Raw genomic sequence first — 16,987 nt, forward strand, 5'->3', positions numbered from 1 at the left:
CCCAGCACGTCTGAGTCTCACTTCTTCTCCGTGTGTCCAAAATCACAGGGCACACCTTCTGGGGGTCTCAAGCTGCCACAACACGCGCCCACCGTGTCGCTTGAAACTTCTCCAGAAACATTTATGTTACTGTGTTTCCAAACAGGGAGCCAGCTCAACTCGGGCCCTTGGGTTAACAAGACACAGCACAAAGCACAGTCTTGGTCAAGCAGGGGGATCCAGCACACCAAGCACAGTCCCAACAGTCTCTTCCTTGGTTAAAACAGCAAACTGCAGACCAGCCCCAGATCACGAAGCAAGGGTTGGTCCTTCCCCAGCAGTCTCTTCAGTTGTTCCTTCTCTAGCAGAAGTTCCTCTTGACCAAAACATGGATCCAAGCCTTGTCAGTCTCAATCAATTTCTGCTCCATTGCAACGTTCATGGATCTCGGTTCTCATAGTTATACCCCGTAATGTCTTTGAAGTTCGTTGTGCTCAGGGGTCCCTGACCCCTGCCTAAATCTGTTCTGGGTGTCTCACTCCCAGTGTCACCTTTCTCTCTTTGATACTGGGGGTCTATATCCTTAATCACTCAGCAGGAGATGGACCAATTATTTTATAGCAGCAGCCCAGGCCTCTTCATCTCCCTGGGCTTCTCCTCGCCTACTCTCTAGATGCAGGTCAGCCTGGTGCCCTCTCAATTCCCACCCGGGGTCAAGACCTTCACCAGCTCCTCTCACCTCTCAGATCCAGACAGTCAATCCACATTCAGCAGAGACACACAGAAATGCTTAAAGCACAAAACTCAGCCACTTTCTAAAAGAGTGGTTTCTAAACACAGAGTGACAACACCACTTACATAGAAAGATGTGTTATGACACTGTGAGTTCATACATACTAAACTTCACCTCTCCATTTTAAACTTATAGGAAACTAGGCTAACAAAACACAATACCCAGCCTTCCCCATTCTGTTTTATGAGCAGGATGGCCTTTCACCAGTGAAAAAGAAAATGGAGTGTTTTTACTGTCAGGACTAGGCACACACCTCAGTATATGTCCTGACCTTTACTTACACTGCACCCTGCCCAGGGGTTACACGGGACCTTCAGCAGGGGTGCCCACTGTGTACGCAAAAGGGAAAGTAAGGCCTGAAAAGTAGTTGCACTTGTCAGGACAACATACTAACTTAACAAACTGTGCGCAGGCTCTACACTGCACGCCTGAGTTTGTTTAGGGGACTTTAGCCAAAAAGGCCACGTCCTATATTTATACTTGTGCACATATAACTAAGGAACAAATGCAAAAATAAGTAAAAGCATACATGATTAGACTTTCAAATATGACCTTCAGAATATATGCATAAGTCACTTAAAGCATAAATGCAAACGTGAATGCAGAATACATCTATTCTTGTTAAATTGAACATTAGCTCACACATTTATAAAACTCCAGTTTCTACAGTAAATACATTTTATTGATGCGTTAAAATGTTCGCAGACATTGATAAAGTTATGGCACACAGTAAAGATAGTGTCACATGTAGGTACATAAGGACATTTCTGTGACTTGTAACGGTGGAGTCTGAATTGATGAAAACACCCAAAATAGCTGGGTGGTGATAAAGATTGCAGAATGGCACACCTTATACCCAGATGGTTTCAAGAAACATAAGGTTTCAGACTGATATACGGTTAGAGAACTTGTCTCAGATGGTACTCATGGCCATACCACTTACCAGGAAGCTTACATTATCTGGATTAAGGGTGTGAATTGTGTATTTCCAGATGGTTCCTAGTTCTCAGCTCTTCAAGTAGTATCAGTGATCAGGAGGGAATTTGTTCGTTCATTAGAAGCTACAAAGACTTATCTACTTGTCATCAGTCTCACTTGGCAGACATTATTTTTTAAATCAATAGATGTTCCTTGTGACTTTGGGGGTCACCTCATGCAGAAGATATTGTAATACTTCTTTTGCTACTACTTGCCGAGATCTGATCTCAAAAGGTGTGAAGAACTTATCAGATCTATCCATCTTGTTTCAGTTAGCACAGCCCTTCTCTAACCCCTTCAGTGCTGAGAATGCAACCGTTGCATCCTCTGCCATGGTGGGCACGTGCTGAGGATTGAACTGTTCTTTGTTTTTCAGCCTCGGGAGAAGAGGAAGAGCTTCCCCTGACGTCTGAAGCATTTTTTTGTGTGTATAATGCTGATCGGCACCCATGGAGCACTGACGTCAATACATTGAAAGTGAAATGAGCTGATTGGAAATAAAGGGTCAGTTTTGATGGAAAAATGCCCTGCGTCCATGTTGCATTTTGGGCTATTTCCTGAGGCAAGCACTATGTCTACTCACACAAATGAGATATCATTTTTTCGGGAGACTTGGGCGAATGCCAGGTGGAAGGAAGTTTGTGGCCCCCTAAAGATTCCAAAACTTTTCATCACAGAAAAGGGAGGAAGATGTGTTTTTTAGCAAACGTTTGAGGTTTTTTAGGGATTCTGGGTCATAAAACCAGGTGAGAGCCAAGCAAGTAAACCTACCCTGGATAGCCCTAGTGGCATATTTACGTCTTCTGGCGCATCTCTCAAATCAGCAGGGATGCGCCAGAACCGATAAGTCATGCAATTCCCTCCTTGCGCCACCACAGATGCGCCGCATTTACATGGTGCAAGGAAGGGCAGATGCGTGACGCATCATGTGGTGTACGGGCGGCGCATTGTTGGAGTCGCGTCGCAAGTACGACGCAACTCCAGCAATACTCAGGGCCGCCCAATACTTAACATGCTGCGTCAGTTCTTACACCTGCTTGAAGCAGGCGTAAGGAATTGACGTAGCAGCATCGCAGAAGTGCCTGCGTGAAGTCTTGTAGATTTCACGCAGGCACTTTTGCGAGGCACACAGGCGCCGGAACGCCCACCCTGCCTGGGAACGCCCCCATTGTGGCGCTGGGCTTTATAACGTGACGCATCTCCCTAGATGCGTCACGTTACTTTTATTATAATAAAAGAAACATAAAAAAACCAGGCAAGGCAATACAACAGTAGTACATCAGTCGGGCGACTGCTCAAGGAGGAAGGGAGATACACAGTAGTATGATACAGGAGTTGTTGTACACAGATGAGGGGGCAGGAAGCAGGAAACACAAATCAAGAACAAAATACGCTATATTATACCATGAATGCCGGGTCAGGGAGACGGGGGTGACTCGAGATCCCTGTGAGAGGGAGCGTACATCATCTTAGCTGCGTCGGTAACCAAATTCTTATATTCGAGTTGCTTAAGACTGAGGACGTGAAGCGTGTCTCGGGTAACATTCCGCTCCAAGGCACTCTCCAACTCAGTAATTTCAGTCTCAAGACGGACAACTGCCTCATTTCTACTTTTCTTAGCACACCCAATTAACGACAATGCTTGTCCTCGGATGACCGTCTTAAACGCCTCCCACAACGAAACAGGCGAAGACACTGACCCCACATTTTCTGCAAAGTACAAATCCAATGACTTAATCAGTTCAATACGGGTTTTGGGGATATGGAGATACCATGGGTTAGTCGGGGCCACCCTCCCTTCAGCGCCTATCTTCATATTTATTTGAAACCATAGAGGGGAGTGGTCCGATATACCCCGAGCTAGATGTCTAATCTCCCCAATTGACGAGTACTGGGCCGCTGGTATCAGGATATAATCCAACCTAGAAAGACTACCATGTGCGCCTGAGTGGAAAGTGTACTGCGCCTGTTCTGGATGCATCAACCTCCAACAATCCACGAGCCCCAACGCTTCTATAAAGTCACCCAACCAAGATTGTGCGCTCAGGAGGTCTCTGGGGGGATAGCGATCCTCTCTCCCGGAGACAACTGAATTAAAGTCACCACCCAGTATCAGGACACCATCTGGGAGACCCAAAACAAATCGACCCAAGTCTGCAAATGTAGTGGTTTGTAGGCCAGGGGGGCGTATACCGATATCAGTGAGACAGTTTTCCCCTCCCGCCTGCCTGTGAGTGCAACATATCGCCCCCTAGTGTCCAGAACTATGTCATCGACCTCCAGGGGAAGAGAAGTCCTGACCAAAATACCCACTCCTCTAGAACTAGAGGTGAACCCAGAATGAGCAGCAAGACGATATCCCCGCCTGTTCAGAGCGTAGCAAGCATTTCCAACCAAATGAGTTTCTTGCAGTAGCACAACATCGGGGGAAAGGCGTCGCAACAACTGCAAGACCACCCCCCGCTTTATCCGGTCTCCCAACCTATTCACATTCCAGCACAAAAGTTTTAACCCCCCATCCAAACCCATGATGGTCTCCCACCCTATAGCGAGCACCACACCAAAGTCCAAAGTCAGAATAGTTTGTTGCCTTGAAGAAGAAAAAAAATGAAATGTTCCCAACATACCTACCCCCCTCCCCCCACAATACCCCAGTGCAACGCCCCCCACCCTGCACCCCTGCGTAGCCTCAAAAGCCATCCCAACTTGCAGTGTGCCTGTCGCCCTAGCAAAAAACTAATCTACACAAAGAAACCCAGAGGAGGAAAGGGTCCCTCTGTCCCCGCCGCCTCCGGGAATGTACTCAAAAGCAGAAGATCACAGAAGGTAGCAAGCCACAGTTGTCCATTGTGTTCATTGTCTGGGACTCGGGCGCCATTGTCATTCTTGTTCCACTAGTCCCCCTTCAGCACCACCTGTTTGGTCCTCGCGATCACGACGGGCAGGCAATGTATCCATCCAGTCACTCACTCCCTCCGGGCGATCAAAGAAGAGTGTCCGATCCTCATACTCCACACGCAGCCGGGCTAGGAACACCATCGCATACTTCAAGTCCATATCCCTGAGGCGCCTTTTCACCCCCTGAAATCCCATCCTTTGCTTCTGGACGGACTGGGAAAAATGTGGATAAAAGTTCACTGTGGCGTTTTCGAACTGCGTAGGTCCACCCGACCGCGCAGCCTGGAAAATGGCGTCCCGGTCTCTGAAATAAAAAATTCTGGCAATGATCGGCCGCGGGGGCAAACCTGGCTTCGCTTGTCCTCCCGGTACTCTATGTGCGCGCTCCACCATAAAGAATTTACTCAGTCCCTTGGGGGCGAGGTGATTGAGGATGAGGTCCTCGACACGTAGATCGGTGGACAGTGATCCAAAGTTCTCTGGGACCCCAATAATACGCACGTTATTGCACCATGCACGGCCCTCAAAATCCTCCAGACGACGAGCAAAGAAGTCGTTGGCGAATCTCAACTAGGTAGGTTGACCCCTGCTTGGCCGGGTTCAGAAGCTGTATACAGGCCCCCCTAGTTACCTCCGTTTGCAAGTCAGACATGTCCGTCGTGAGGCTAGAGGTCTTCAAATCCAGAGATTTGACCTTCTCATTTGTCTTCGCCAAATCCGTTCTGATAAGATTAACGTCGATGGCAACCGTGTCTAGCTTCAGGGCCAAGGCCTCATATTGCTGGCCAATAGATGTCTTGATGCCAGCAATGGCGCCCATGATGTCTTGTAACGTTAGATCTGCCGACACAGTAGGGTCATCAGTCGCCTCCTCCCGGACCTTCGGTATGCCACCGGGGGATCCTTTAGGATGGGTGTAACGGTCCATAACATTCGTTTGGGATGCACCTCCTCGGAAGGTGGTCTTGACTTTCCATTTGTCACCCTCGGGCTTGCCTGTCATGGCAGACTGGGTGCCCCGGAGGGGCGCCCAAGATCCGGTCCAAATGGCTCCTCAAAAGTCCCCCACGGGATCAGCAAAGGCAGGTAAAAGCCAATGTAATATAACAGCCAAGCACTCGCCGGCCCCAGGTCCAAGCGATGAGCACAGGAGCCAGCTGCACCCAGTGTCTGTCTCGGTGAGGAGGAACGCCAGGCAGCAAAAACGAAACCGAAAGTGAATTCGGGCCGTGGTCTGGACCCCTTTAGCCGGTGTTGTTGTATTACTGCCCGGGTACAGCCGCGACTCAAGGCCCAGGTAGCTCCACGGGGTAGGCCACAAAAGTGCAGGACGGCGTATCTCAGGAACCCGAAGTCCAAATCGATTCCTGAAAGCAGCTAGTACATTAGCTGGGCTGTGCCTTCAATAACCCATCTTCGGAATCAGGATATTATACAGGATAGATGTGGGAGGCGGCGAGGGTCTCGGGAGCCCTGTGCTCACGCGGCCATCTCGGATGCGCGTGTAGCTCCTCCTCCAGACCGTAGATTTTTTAGGTCTGTTTCCAGGGAGCCTTCCTCTGATTGACCGGGTTCAGAAGTTCTGACAGGGCTCCTCAGAGGGTACCTGGGATTCAAGCCCTCATCCTGACTCCATCCTCAGGCTCCTTGCATGGCTTTGCATGGGCCAGGGGAGAACTCCCTTGTATGTTGGAATTAGGAATATCCGACCTTGTCCCCGGCAGGACTTGGGGTGAAAGCCTCCATCCAGGGCTCCATCCCCCAGCCGGCTATACCGCAAAGGCCACGGGCTGGGGGATCATCGGGCCCAGGGACAATTCACCTGTGTGGCTGGCTGCATTAGCTCTCCCAGGCCCCTTGAACAGGATCTGGGATGGGAGCCCCCATTCTCAGCTCCTTCCCCAGTTTGCCGCACAGTGAAGGGACTGAGATGGGAGTCCATAGTGCCGGGGAAGCTTTCCCTGCTTGGCTGGGTTTTAGAAGATATTACTGCCCCTTCAGCAGCCCCTGGGGTGGGAGCTCCCATCCTGGGGACCAAATGTGGAAAGTGCCCGGGGTGGGTTTCACAGGCTTGGGGAGGCCGGCCCTGTATAGTCGGGTCCAGGGGCTCCAACTGGGCCCCGCCGGGCCCTGGGGTGGTACTCTTGCCCTGGGCTCTCATCTCCAGGCTGCCCCCTTCCAAGGACCTGGATGGGGGTCCACCAGGCCTAGGTAGGTTGACCCCTGCTTGGCCGGGTTCAGAAGCTGTATACAGGCCCCCCTAGTTACCCCATGGGTGGAAGCCCCCATCCTGGGATCTGCCGGCTGGCAAAGTGCCAGGGACAGATTTCTGTGGGTCCAGGGAGGCCTCCCCTGCATGGCCATATTCAGGAGCTCCTACCATGCCCCCGGCCCTACAGTGGTAGGCACTCTCGTCCTGGTGTTCATCCTGCAGTCTGCTTCACCACTAAGGACCTGGGACTGGGTCCATTGGGCATGAGAAGACTGTTCCTGCTTGGCAGGGCACAGAAGCTGTGATCAGGGCCCTGTCAAGCACTGGGTTGGTAACCCCTGTGGTGGGCTCCATTCTCTGAACCTGCTGTGTGGCAAAGTGCCAAGGAAAGGGTTTTTGCTGGAACGGTGAGGCTTCCCCTGTGTGGCCGGGTCTAGGAGTTACTACCGGAACCAGGCCTAGCCGAGCCCCAACAGGCCCTGGGTAGGGCACTCCCAACCTGGGCTCTGTCCTCCAGTCTACCACGCCACCAAGGGTGGGCTATCGGGCCCATGAACGCTTATTCTGCTTGGTTGGGCTCAGAAGCTATGACTGTGGTCCGGGTGGCCCCTGGTGTGTGAGCCTTCACCCTGGGCTCCATCCTATGGCCTACCATGTGAAAAAGATCCCAGGGTGGAGTCCCCCAGGCCCAGGGCTGCCTCCCCTGTGTAACCAGCTCCAGGAGCTCTGACTGGGCCCTGCCAGCACTGGGCTCTGTTCTCCAGCATGCTGACCGCCAAGGGCCCTGGATGGGGTTCCATCTGGCCCGGGAGGCTTCTTCTTCTAGCCCAGTTTCAGAACCTATGACCGGGGTCCCCCCTCGGCAGCCTCAGGGGTGTGAGCCCACGCTCTGGGCTGCGTCATGGGGCACGCTGTACGCCAAAGTACCGAAGATGGAGTCTTGCTGGTGCAGGGGAGGCCTCCCCTGCATGGCCATATCCAATAGCTTTGACTAAGCCCTACCAGGCCCAGGGGCTCTATCCTCCAGCCTGCCACCCCACCAAGGACTTGGGACAGGTTCCATCAGAGCTTGTCGAGCAGGCAGTAAGTCAAAGCCGACATCCCCCTGTAGGACTGCTTGCCGGGGGGTAGGTCAAGCCAATGCTGCATCCTCCAATTGATTGGGCATGCTTGGTTCATTTAGGGATGGACTGTTTCGTCAGCTTCAGTTGTTGTTTCAAGAAAAGAGCTTTCACCTGCCACGGACTGTCTGACTCGGGGCCTGCCTTTTGTGGAGGCCCAACCCAGCAGAGCAAAGGCCAAGCAGCCTTGGCAGCTTGTCCCCCCTTCAGAATTCTGAATAGAGTAGAAGGGGTTGGGTGGTGCTAGGACCCATATGCTGCCTGGTGGTTCAGTATCCCGTGTGCCTTACTGTCAGCTTCCTTCCCCAAGTGCATTTCCGTAGCAGCTTGGAACAACAGTTCCATGGGGTGTCTTGACGCCCAGGTTGGCACCCCTGAGTCTCACACAGTTTGTGCCTCAGCCAACCTCTCCCTTCCTTGTAGATGGCCGGGGATGCCAATGCCTGTGCAACCGCACCTGTCCCCCCAGCAAGCCACTTAGTTGGGTGGGATTCCATATCAGGCTTCCAAGGGGAGTGAAGGTCCGTTGGGGGCAGGCATGCTGCTCCCATCCAATGTATAGCAGGTATGACTACCTGGTTGATCCTGTCAGTAGCATATACTTGTCTCAAACATCAATCCATGCATGTGTAAGTACAAACGGCCAGTAAAGTGAAACTAAGAATGGCTCATTACATTATTTATGGTTCCTTTGATCGCTCCATCTGTTACTTGGATAATTGTGATAATTCTAGAGCTAACACATGCAGATGAGCACTGACTTCCCGGGAAGAGTGCCTTTCTCAGACCAAGACCAATCCAAGCTCGCCCAGCTGCTTTGGTGACACTAGATAACTTTGCACGTCCCTGTGATGGTGACAATACATTCAGATGTCTGCCCAATCAACTTGTGATGGTACTTTCTGTGCCTACCATGGGGACCACAGGTAATGGGGAATCAGGGTTCGATTTCAGAGAGAGAACCTGCGAAACGGCTACCACTTCCAAGGAAGGCAGGAGGCGCACAAATTACCCTTTCCCAACTCAGGGAGGCCGTAACAAGAATGAATAGAACAGGACTTCTTTCTAGGACCTGTAATTGTAATGGGTACACTTTAAATACCTTAATGAGGATCAATTGGAGGGAAACTCTGGTGCCAGCAGCTGTTGTAATTCTAGCTCCAATAGCATGTATTAAAGTTGCTGCAGCTAAAAATTTCATAGTTGGATCTTGGGATCGATCTGATGGTCTACTGCGAGGTGAGCTACCACCTTCCCTCCCCAGCCTCATGGCGCCCCCTTGATGCTCTTGACTGATTGTGCTGGAGGTCTGAAGTATTTCCTTTGAAAAACTTAAAGTGTTCAAAGCAGGCTGATTGCCTGAATACTTCAGCTAGAAATAATGGAATATGACCCCGGTTTTATTTTGTTGGTTTTTGGAAATGGAGCCATGATAAGGATGGATCGCCTGGGGTATTCGTATTGTGCCGCTAAGGATGAAATTCTTGGACCAGCGCAAGACTAACCAAAGTGAAAGCATTTGCCAAGAATGTTTTCATTAATCAAGAGCGAAAGTTGGAGTTCTGAAGATTATCAGATATTGTCGTAGTTCTAACCATAAACAATGCCAACTAGAGATCCGGCTGCGTTATTTCCATGACCCGCTGAGCAGCTTCAAGGAAACCAAAGTCTTTGGGTTCCAGGAGGAGTTTGGCTGCAAAGCTGAAACTTAAAGGAATTGATGAAAGGTCATCACTATGAGTGGAGCCTACGTCTTAATTTGACTCAACACGAGAAACCTCCCCGGGCTCGGAAAGAGAAAGGATTGATAGATTGATAGTTCTTTCTTGATTCTGTGTGGTGGTGGTGCATGGCAGTTCTTAGTTGGTGGAGCAATTGGTATGGTTAATTCTGATAACAAATTAGACTCTTCCATGCTAACTATTTATGTGACTCCCAGCGGTCTGCATCCAACTTCTTAGAGGTACAAGCAGCATTAATCCACACAAGATTGAGCAGTAACAGGTCTATGATGCCCTTAGATGTCCAGTGCTTCACATGTGCACTACACTGAAGGGATTTGTGTTTGTCTACCCTTAGGCAACAAGTGCCGGTAACCCACTGAACCCCGTTCATTATGGGGATTGGGTATTGCAATGATTTCCCATCAATGAGGAACTCCCAGTAAGTGCTGGTCATCAGCTTGCATTAATTAAGACCCTCCCATATACATACCGCTCATTGCTAATACAGATCGGATGGTTTAGTTAGGTTCTAAGGTCAGCCCCACCTGGGTCTGCAATGGCCCTGGTGGAGCACCGAGAAGATGATCAAACTTGACTGTCTAGAGGAAGTAAAAGTTTTAACAAGGTTTACGTAGGTGAACCTTCAGAAGGATCGTTAATGGCGGAGTGGCCAGAGCAACTAATGGTGCCAGCCTGAAACCCTGGGTCCCCTCCCAGACAGAAAACACACCATAGGTGCAGGGCCCTGCTCCCCTAAGGTGCCCTGCCTTGTGCAGTGGGCCGAGACCTCTGGGGAACTTGGGCAAGAAGTGGAACTGCAAGCCATTTGGTTGCGCCACGCTGCGGCCCTTTCAGAGCACAGGAATGCGACATATCTACAATAATATGTCACATTCCTGTGCTCTCCACTGCGCTGGCGCAGGAGCAGCTGCCATTCGCTGGCGCAGGCACCCTTGCATCATGGTGCAACGATGCCTGCGCCATGGGGAGATTGCTTTTGTGCAGGAAGGTGCCCCTTCCATTGTAAATGCGGCGCACCATGGGTGGCGGAGCTGCGGCGCACAATAAGTGGCGCATCCCTGGGGATGCGCCAGTTATTGTAAATCTGCCCCTATACATTTAGCCAACGAGGGAGCACTTACTGATTAGACAGTAGAAAGTATTCCAGTTGAGTAGAGGTATTGCACAAAAAGGTGGCATCTTCGTGGACAAACACGCAGGGCGGGATTCATTCTGCCCCCTGTTAGACTCGTTTTTTGTGCCCTTCTGCCCTCTGTTAGACTCGTTTTTCCCTTGTTTTTCTGCCCTTCTGCCCTCTGTTAGACTCGTTTTTCCCTTGTTTTTCTGCCCTTCTGCCCCCTGTTAGACTATTTTTTTGTGCCCTTCTGCACTCTGTTAGACTAATTTTTCCCTTGTTTTCTGCCCTTCTGGCCTCTGTTAGACTCGTTTTTTGTGCCATTCTGCCCTTTGTTTTTCCCTTGTTTTTGTGCCCGTCTGCCCTCTGTTAGACTCGTTGTTTGTGCCCTTCTGCCCTCTGTTAGACTCGTTTTTGTGCCTTTCTGCCCCGTTAGACTCGTTTTTTGTGCCCTTCTGCCCTCTGTTAGACTCGTTTTTCCCTTGTTTTTCTGCCCTTCTGCCCTTTGTTAGACTGCTTTTTGTGCCTTTCTGCCCTCTGCATTACCACATCATCACTCAGCGCTACCCCAGCATCACTCAGCACACCACATTATCACTCAGCACCACCACATTATCACTCAGCACCACCCCAGCACCACTCAGCGCCACCACAGCATCACTCAGCGCCACCACAGCATCACTCAGCGCCACCACATTATCACTCAGCACCACCACAGCACGACTCAGCACCGCCACAGCATCACTCAGCACGACCACAGCATCACTCATCACCACCACAGCACCAATCAGCACCACCACAGCACCACTCAGCGCCACCACAGCATCACTCAGCACCACCACAGCATCACTCAGCACCACCACATTATCACTCAGCACCACCACAGCACCAATCAGCACCACCACAGCATCACTCAGCACCACCACAGCACCACTCAGCACCACCCCAGTATCACTCAGCACCATCCCAGTATCACTCAGCACCACCACAGCACCACTCAGCATCACCACAGCACCACCACAGCACCACTCAGCGCCACCCCATCATCAATCTGCGCAACAATTCAACAACAACTGGTTCAAATATGTTCTCTCAATGTTTCAAACTTTATTACAAATGTCACAAAAAGATGTTAATATTTCACTTCTGTTCTTGGATTTTCGTCACAATAAAATACACTGAACATAATCTTCACAAAAGTTATTTACAAAAGTTTAAGCTATTGCCATTATAAATTAAAATCACTTTTATTTAAGTATTAATTATTTAAAAAAATTAAAAGCCATTGTAATTTGTAATATCAAAACAGCTGGGTCATGTAAATACAAAACATGTTGCATTACAAATGCTATAGGTGTCACATTTGCGAAAGTTATAACTATTGGCATTGTAAATGACAAAGCTATTAATTTAGCTATTTTCAAAACCAACACATAAATAAAAAATTGTCATTTACAAGCCCAATAGCTCAAACTTTCCTAATGCGAGACCTATTGCATTGCAAATGCTTGTTTTTATATCTGTCAGTGCTTCCTGTTGAGGTTTAATTTTCGTGACAGGCGCCTCATTGCCTACTTGTAACTATTCTCTGACCCTGCTTCAAGGGTCAGAGCAGGGTCAGAGAATAGTTGCAAGTAGGCAACGAGGCGCCAGGAAGCACTTACAGGCTTACAGCAGCAGGTGCCCAAGTTGAAGTTAATTTCTGTGTAACCCTAAAGTAAAAGGTTACAAAAAATTAGCTTCAACTTTTGCACCTGCTGCTGTAACCCTGTAAGTGCTTGGCTGAAAATTCGTCCCCGCGGATTCGCGGATTTTACCGCAATTTCGCGAGATTCGCGGATCGCAAAATGGCGGAAAATCTGCAAATTCCGCGAGCGGAACGAATTTCCAGCCCATGCTTACTCAAGACATGGCTCTTCGACGGAACTGCAGAGCCCTCACCGCCCCCCACCCCCAGCGCCTTGAGACCATTACGGGTGATTAGCCATGCTCTATAAGAACCCTGATTGATTTATTGTTTCTGTATAAAGTGTGTTATAATGTAAAGTGCTTTGACACCCTACACCAGTATGAGTAGCACTATACTTTTTTTTCCATTCATGTGTGAGAGGGGCTATGGAGAGATGGGGGCACATGTGGAGGTGAATTTCCCGATGTACCACTTACTTATTCACAGAAAAAATGATTTGTGAATCAGGTGTCATGATAAGTTACACATTAGACAAGCTCAAGTCATCTTCACACATAAAAAAAAAAGTGAGTTCGACCCAAGTGTGTGCGGCAGGTCGGTGCATATATTTATCAAATTCCGTATCTCTGGACCAGCAATGGAAGGGATGTGTATGCCGCACTTGTAAAACACACCTTTGTGCTGCAGAGGCTTAGGGCGATGGTTCCAACCGCTTGCCAGAAGATGTTCCAGCCCTTCAGAAAAGCAAGCTTACTGTAATCACTTTGACATTTCCAATATAAAAGCACTTTGTACATGAGCTGTATGACATCAGTTAGTTACAAAAAATCGAAGAAAAATTGTCAACATTCCCAGCATGGGGAAAAGGGAAACACATTTAAAATGTCAGCACTTCTATTTTGCTGTTTTTTCCAATAAAACAGAAAGGAAAATGCCATCTGCTTCGCTGACAATGCTTCTCTAGTAGCAGGCACCCGAAGTCTAGAGAAGACATGCCCCTATGGCAAAATACTCTCTAATACTTTGCTACAACTACAGGGGAAAACTTCCTTCGAACAGCATGGCGTTCATCCACTGCCGCTCCCTTCGTGTTTTTGTATTTCTTTATTTTTACAGCACTTTAAGCCTTTGGAGTTGAAGCGTTTGCTTCATTCCCCCTTGTTATGTCATCTGAGCGTGTGTGGGATTTGTGAAGTACGGCAATTGCTTCTTCAGGGTTATTTACTCTTTATTGCTCTCATAACAATGATTTTTTAATTGTCTTTGGTATTGTTTGAAGTTTTTCAAAGGAGGTAGTTATGATGCAGAAGCTAAATTGCTGATTTGGACTGACTGAGCTCGGACTGAGCGCTGCCGTGCCCTGCGGCGGCCGCTCCCATCTTTTTGGCTCCATCCTCCATCCAGCCACACCACTAAGACCCGAGACAGGGTCTATCAGAGCCTGTCTTCCTCAAGAGGAGGCAGGGACCGAAAGCCAACATCCTCGTCCAGGGCGGCCTGCCTGGGGAGTGTCAGGCTGATGATGTATTCCCCGAATGATTGGGCATGTTTGGTCCATTTAGGGATGGACTGCTTAGCCAGCCTCAGTTGTTGCTTCAAGCAAAGGGCTTCCATCCTGCCACGGTCTGTCCAACTCTAGGTCCTGCCTTTCACAGAGGCCCTACCCAGCAGAGCAAAGGCAGACCAGCCTTGCCAGCTTGCGCCCCCCCAGAGGTCTGTCCAGAGTAGTAGGGGTTGGATAGTGCAGAGTCCCAGATGCTGTCTGGTGATCCAAACCCCATATCCCACATTGTCACCCTACTCCACCCAATGCATTTCCATAACAGCTCCGAACGACAGTTCCATGGGGCGTTCCGCTGCCCAGGATGGCACGCCTGCATCTCAAACAGGCTGTGCCTTAGCCTATCTCTCCCTTCTGCAGAGATGGCTGGGGGACTCCCATGCCCATGCGACTGCACCTGTCTCCCTCCCAGCAAGCCACCCAGTTTGGTGAGATTCCCCATCTAGCTCCCATGGCGTGTGAAGGGTAGTTAAGGCAGACACGCAGCTCCCAACCACCGTCCAGTAGATGCGATTACCTGATCGGTTCTGCCAGCAGCATATGCTTGTCTCAAAGATCAAGCCATACATGAGTAATTATACATGGGCAGTACAGTGAAACTGCGCTGACCTCCTGGTGCAAAGGTCAGTCGGGGACGGGCATGTGGCTTCCAACCCCTGTCCAGCCAGTGCAGCTGCCTGGTTGATCCTCTCAGTAGCACATACTTGTCTCAAAGATTAAGTCCTGCATGTGTAAGTACATAAGGCTGGTACAGCGAAACTGCAAAGGGCTCATTAAAGTAGTTATGGTTCTTTTTATCACTCAATCTGTTACTTGGATAACTGTGGTAATTTTAGAGCTAATACAAGCCCAGGAGCACTGACATCCCCAAATATGTGCATTCATCAGACCAATCCGAGCTCGCTTGGCTGCTTTGGTGACTCTTGATTACTTTGCACGTCCCTGTGATGGTGACGATACATTCAGCTGTGTGCCCTATCAACTTTCGATGGTACTTTCGGTGCCTACCATGTCAACCACGGGTAATGGGGAATCAAGGCTCAATTCCAGAGAGGGAACCTGAGAAACGGCTACTGCATCCAAGTAAGGCAGCAGGCGCACAGATTGCTCATTCCCAACTCGGGGAGGTAGTGGCGAACATAACAATACTGGACTCTTTCGAGGACCTGTAATTGGAAAAAATGAGGGTGTTTAAAGCAGGCCGGTTCCCTGAATATTTCAGCTAGGAATAATGGAATAGGGCTCCAGTTCTATTTTGTTGGTTTTCAGAACTGGAGACATGATTAAGAGGAATAGCTGGGGGCATTGCATTGTACTACTAGGAATTAGATTCTTGACCAGTGCTTGACGAACCAAAGAAAAAGCATTTGCCAACAATGTTTTGATTAATCAAGAACGAAAGTCATTGGTTCAAAGACGATCACATACCGTTGTAGTTCTTACTTTAAACAATGCCAACTAGTGATCTGGCTGCGTTATTCCCATGACCCACTGAGCAGCTCGCAGGAAACCAACATCTTTGGGTTCCGGGAGGAGTATGGCTGTAAAGCTGAAACTTACAGGAATTGATGGAAGGGTATCACCAGGAGTGGAGCCTGGGTCTTATTTTGACTCAACACAGGAAACATCCCTGGCACAGAATGGATTGATAGATTGATAGCTCTTTCTGTATTCTGTGTGGTGGTGGTGCTTGGCGGTTCTTAGTTGGTAGAGCAATTGGTATGCTTAATTCTTGTAATGAACCAGAGTAATCCATGCCAACTATTTATGCTGCCCCCAGCGGTCCGCATCCAACTTCTTAGAGGCACAAGTGCCATTCATCTGCACAAAATCGAGCAATAACTGGTCTGTGATGCCCTTAGATGTCCACGGCTTCACACATGTGCTACAATGAATAGATTAGTGTGTGTGCGCACTTAGCGAACAAGTGCAGGTAACCCACTGAACTCCATTCATTATAGGGATTGGGGATTGCAATTATTTCCCATGAACGAGGAATTCTCAGTAAGTGCTGGGCATAACAGTGCATTAATGAAGTCCCTGCCCTTTGTATACGCCGCCCATCACTAATACAAATTGGATGGTTTAGTTAGGTCCCCGGATCAGCCCCACGGGGGTCGGCAACGGCCCTGGCAGAGAACTGACAAGATTATCAAACTTGACTATCCAGAGGAAGTAAAAGTTTTAACAAGGTTTCCGTAGGTGAACCAGCAGAAGGATCCTTAATGGCGGAGAGGCCAGAGCAACCAGCCAGCCCGAAACCCTTGGTTGCCTCCCAGACACAAAGCACACCATAGGCACAGGGCCCCCTCATGCGCCCTGGCTGGCAGAGTGGTCAAAGACCTCTGGGGAACTCGGGCAAGAACTGGAATGGGGTGGGTTCCTCCACCTGGCAGGACCTGACCGATACATGTGTGAGGGACGGGGGCAGCCCCAAGCCCCTCCGGGTGAGAATGATGGCAAGCCCTCCTGAGATGGAACCCATGCTCGCCCAGCACAACCCCACAGGGGAACCGAATGGCAGTGCCTGAGGCCACTCCCAAATGACCTACTGCCCCGGTTGCTCCCATGACAGATCCCAGCCTCACCAGATTTTGAGCGCCCGAGGAGAGGCCTTTCTTGTGTGGCAGGGCAGCCTGGATGTGTATGAGCCGAGAGGGGATCCCCGTCTCCTCTAGGCAGGGGTGTAGGAAACCCACCTCTCTATATAGTGCACCAAAATGGGGTACACTGTGCAGAGAGGTCAAGAAGACTCTTATTGGTCCACTGAAGCAATAGTCAATAACACTAATGCTTTATTTTTGTGGTAGTGATGGCGAGCAGTTAGGCTAATCGGAGGGTAGTGCTAAGCATTTGTTGTACTCATAGAGGCAATAAATGATAAATGATAAACACA

General features: G+C 49.6%; 2 pseudogenes; both read left to right on the forward strand.

Annotated features, from left to right (window-relative positions):
• The first annotated feature begins 8,553 nt into the window (after window positions 1-8,553).
• Window positions 8,554-10,363, forward strand: LOC144793385 (18S ribosomal RNA; annotated as a pseudogene).
• Window positions 10,364-14,765: 4,402 nt separating this feature from the next.
• LOC144793392 (18S ribosomal RNA) lies at window positions 14,766-16,316 on the forward strand (annotated as a pseudogene).
• Window positions 16,317-16,987: the final 671 nt, after the last annotated feature.

Source organism: Lissotriton helveticus, chromosome 11 (assembly GCF_964261635.1).
Source record: "Lissotriton helveticus chromosome 11, aLisHel1.1, whole genome shotgun sequence".
NCBI lineage: Eukaryota > Metazoa > Chordata > Amphibia > Caudata > Salamandridae > Lissotriton > Lissotriton helveticus.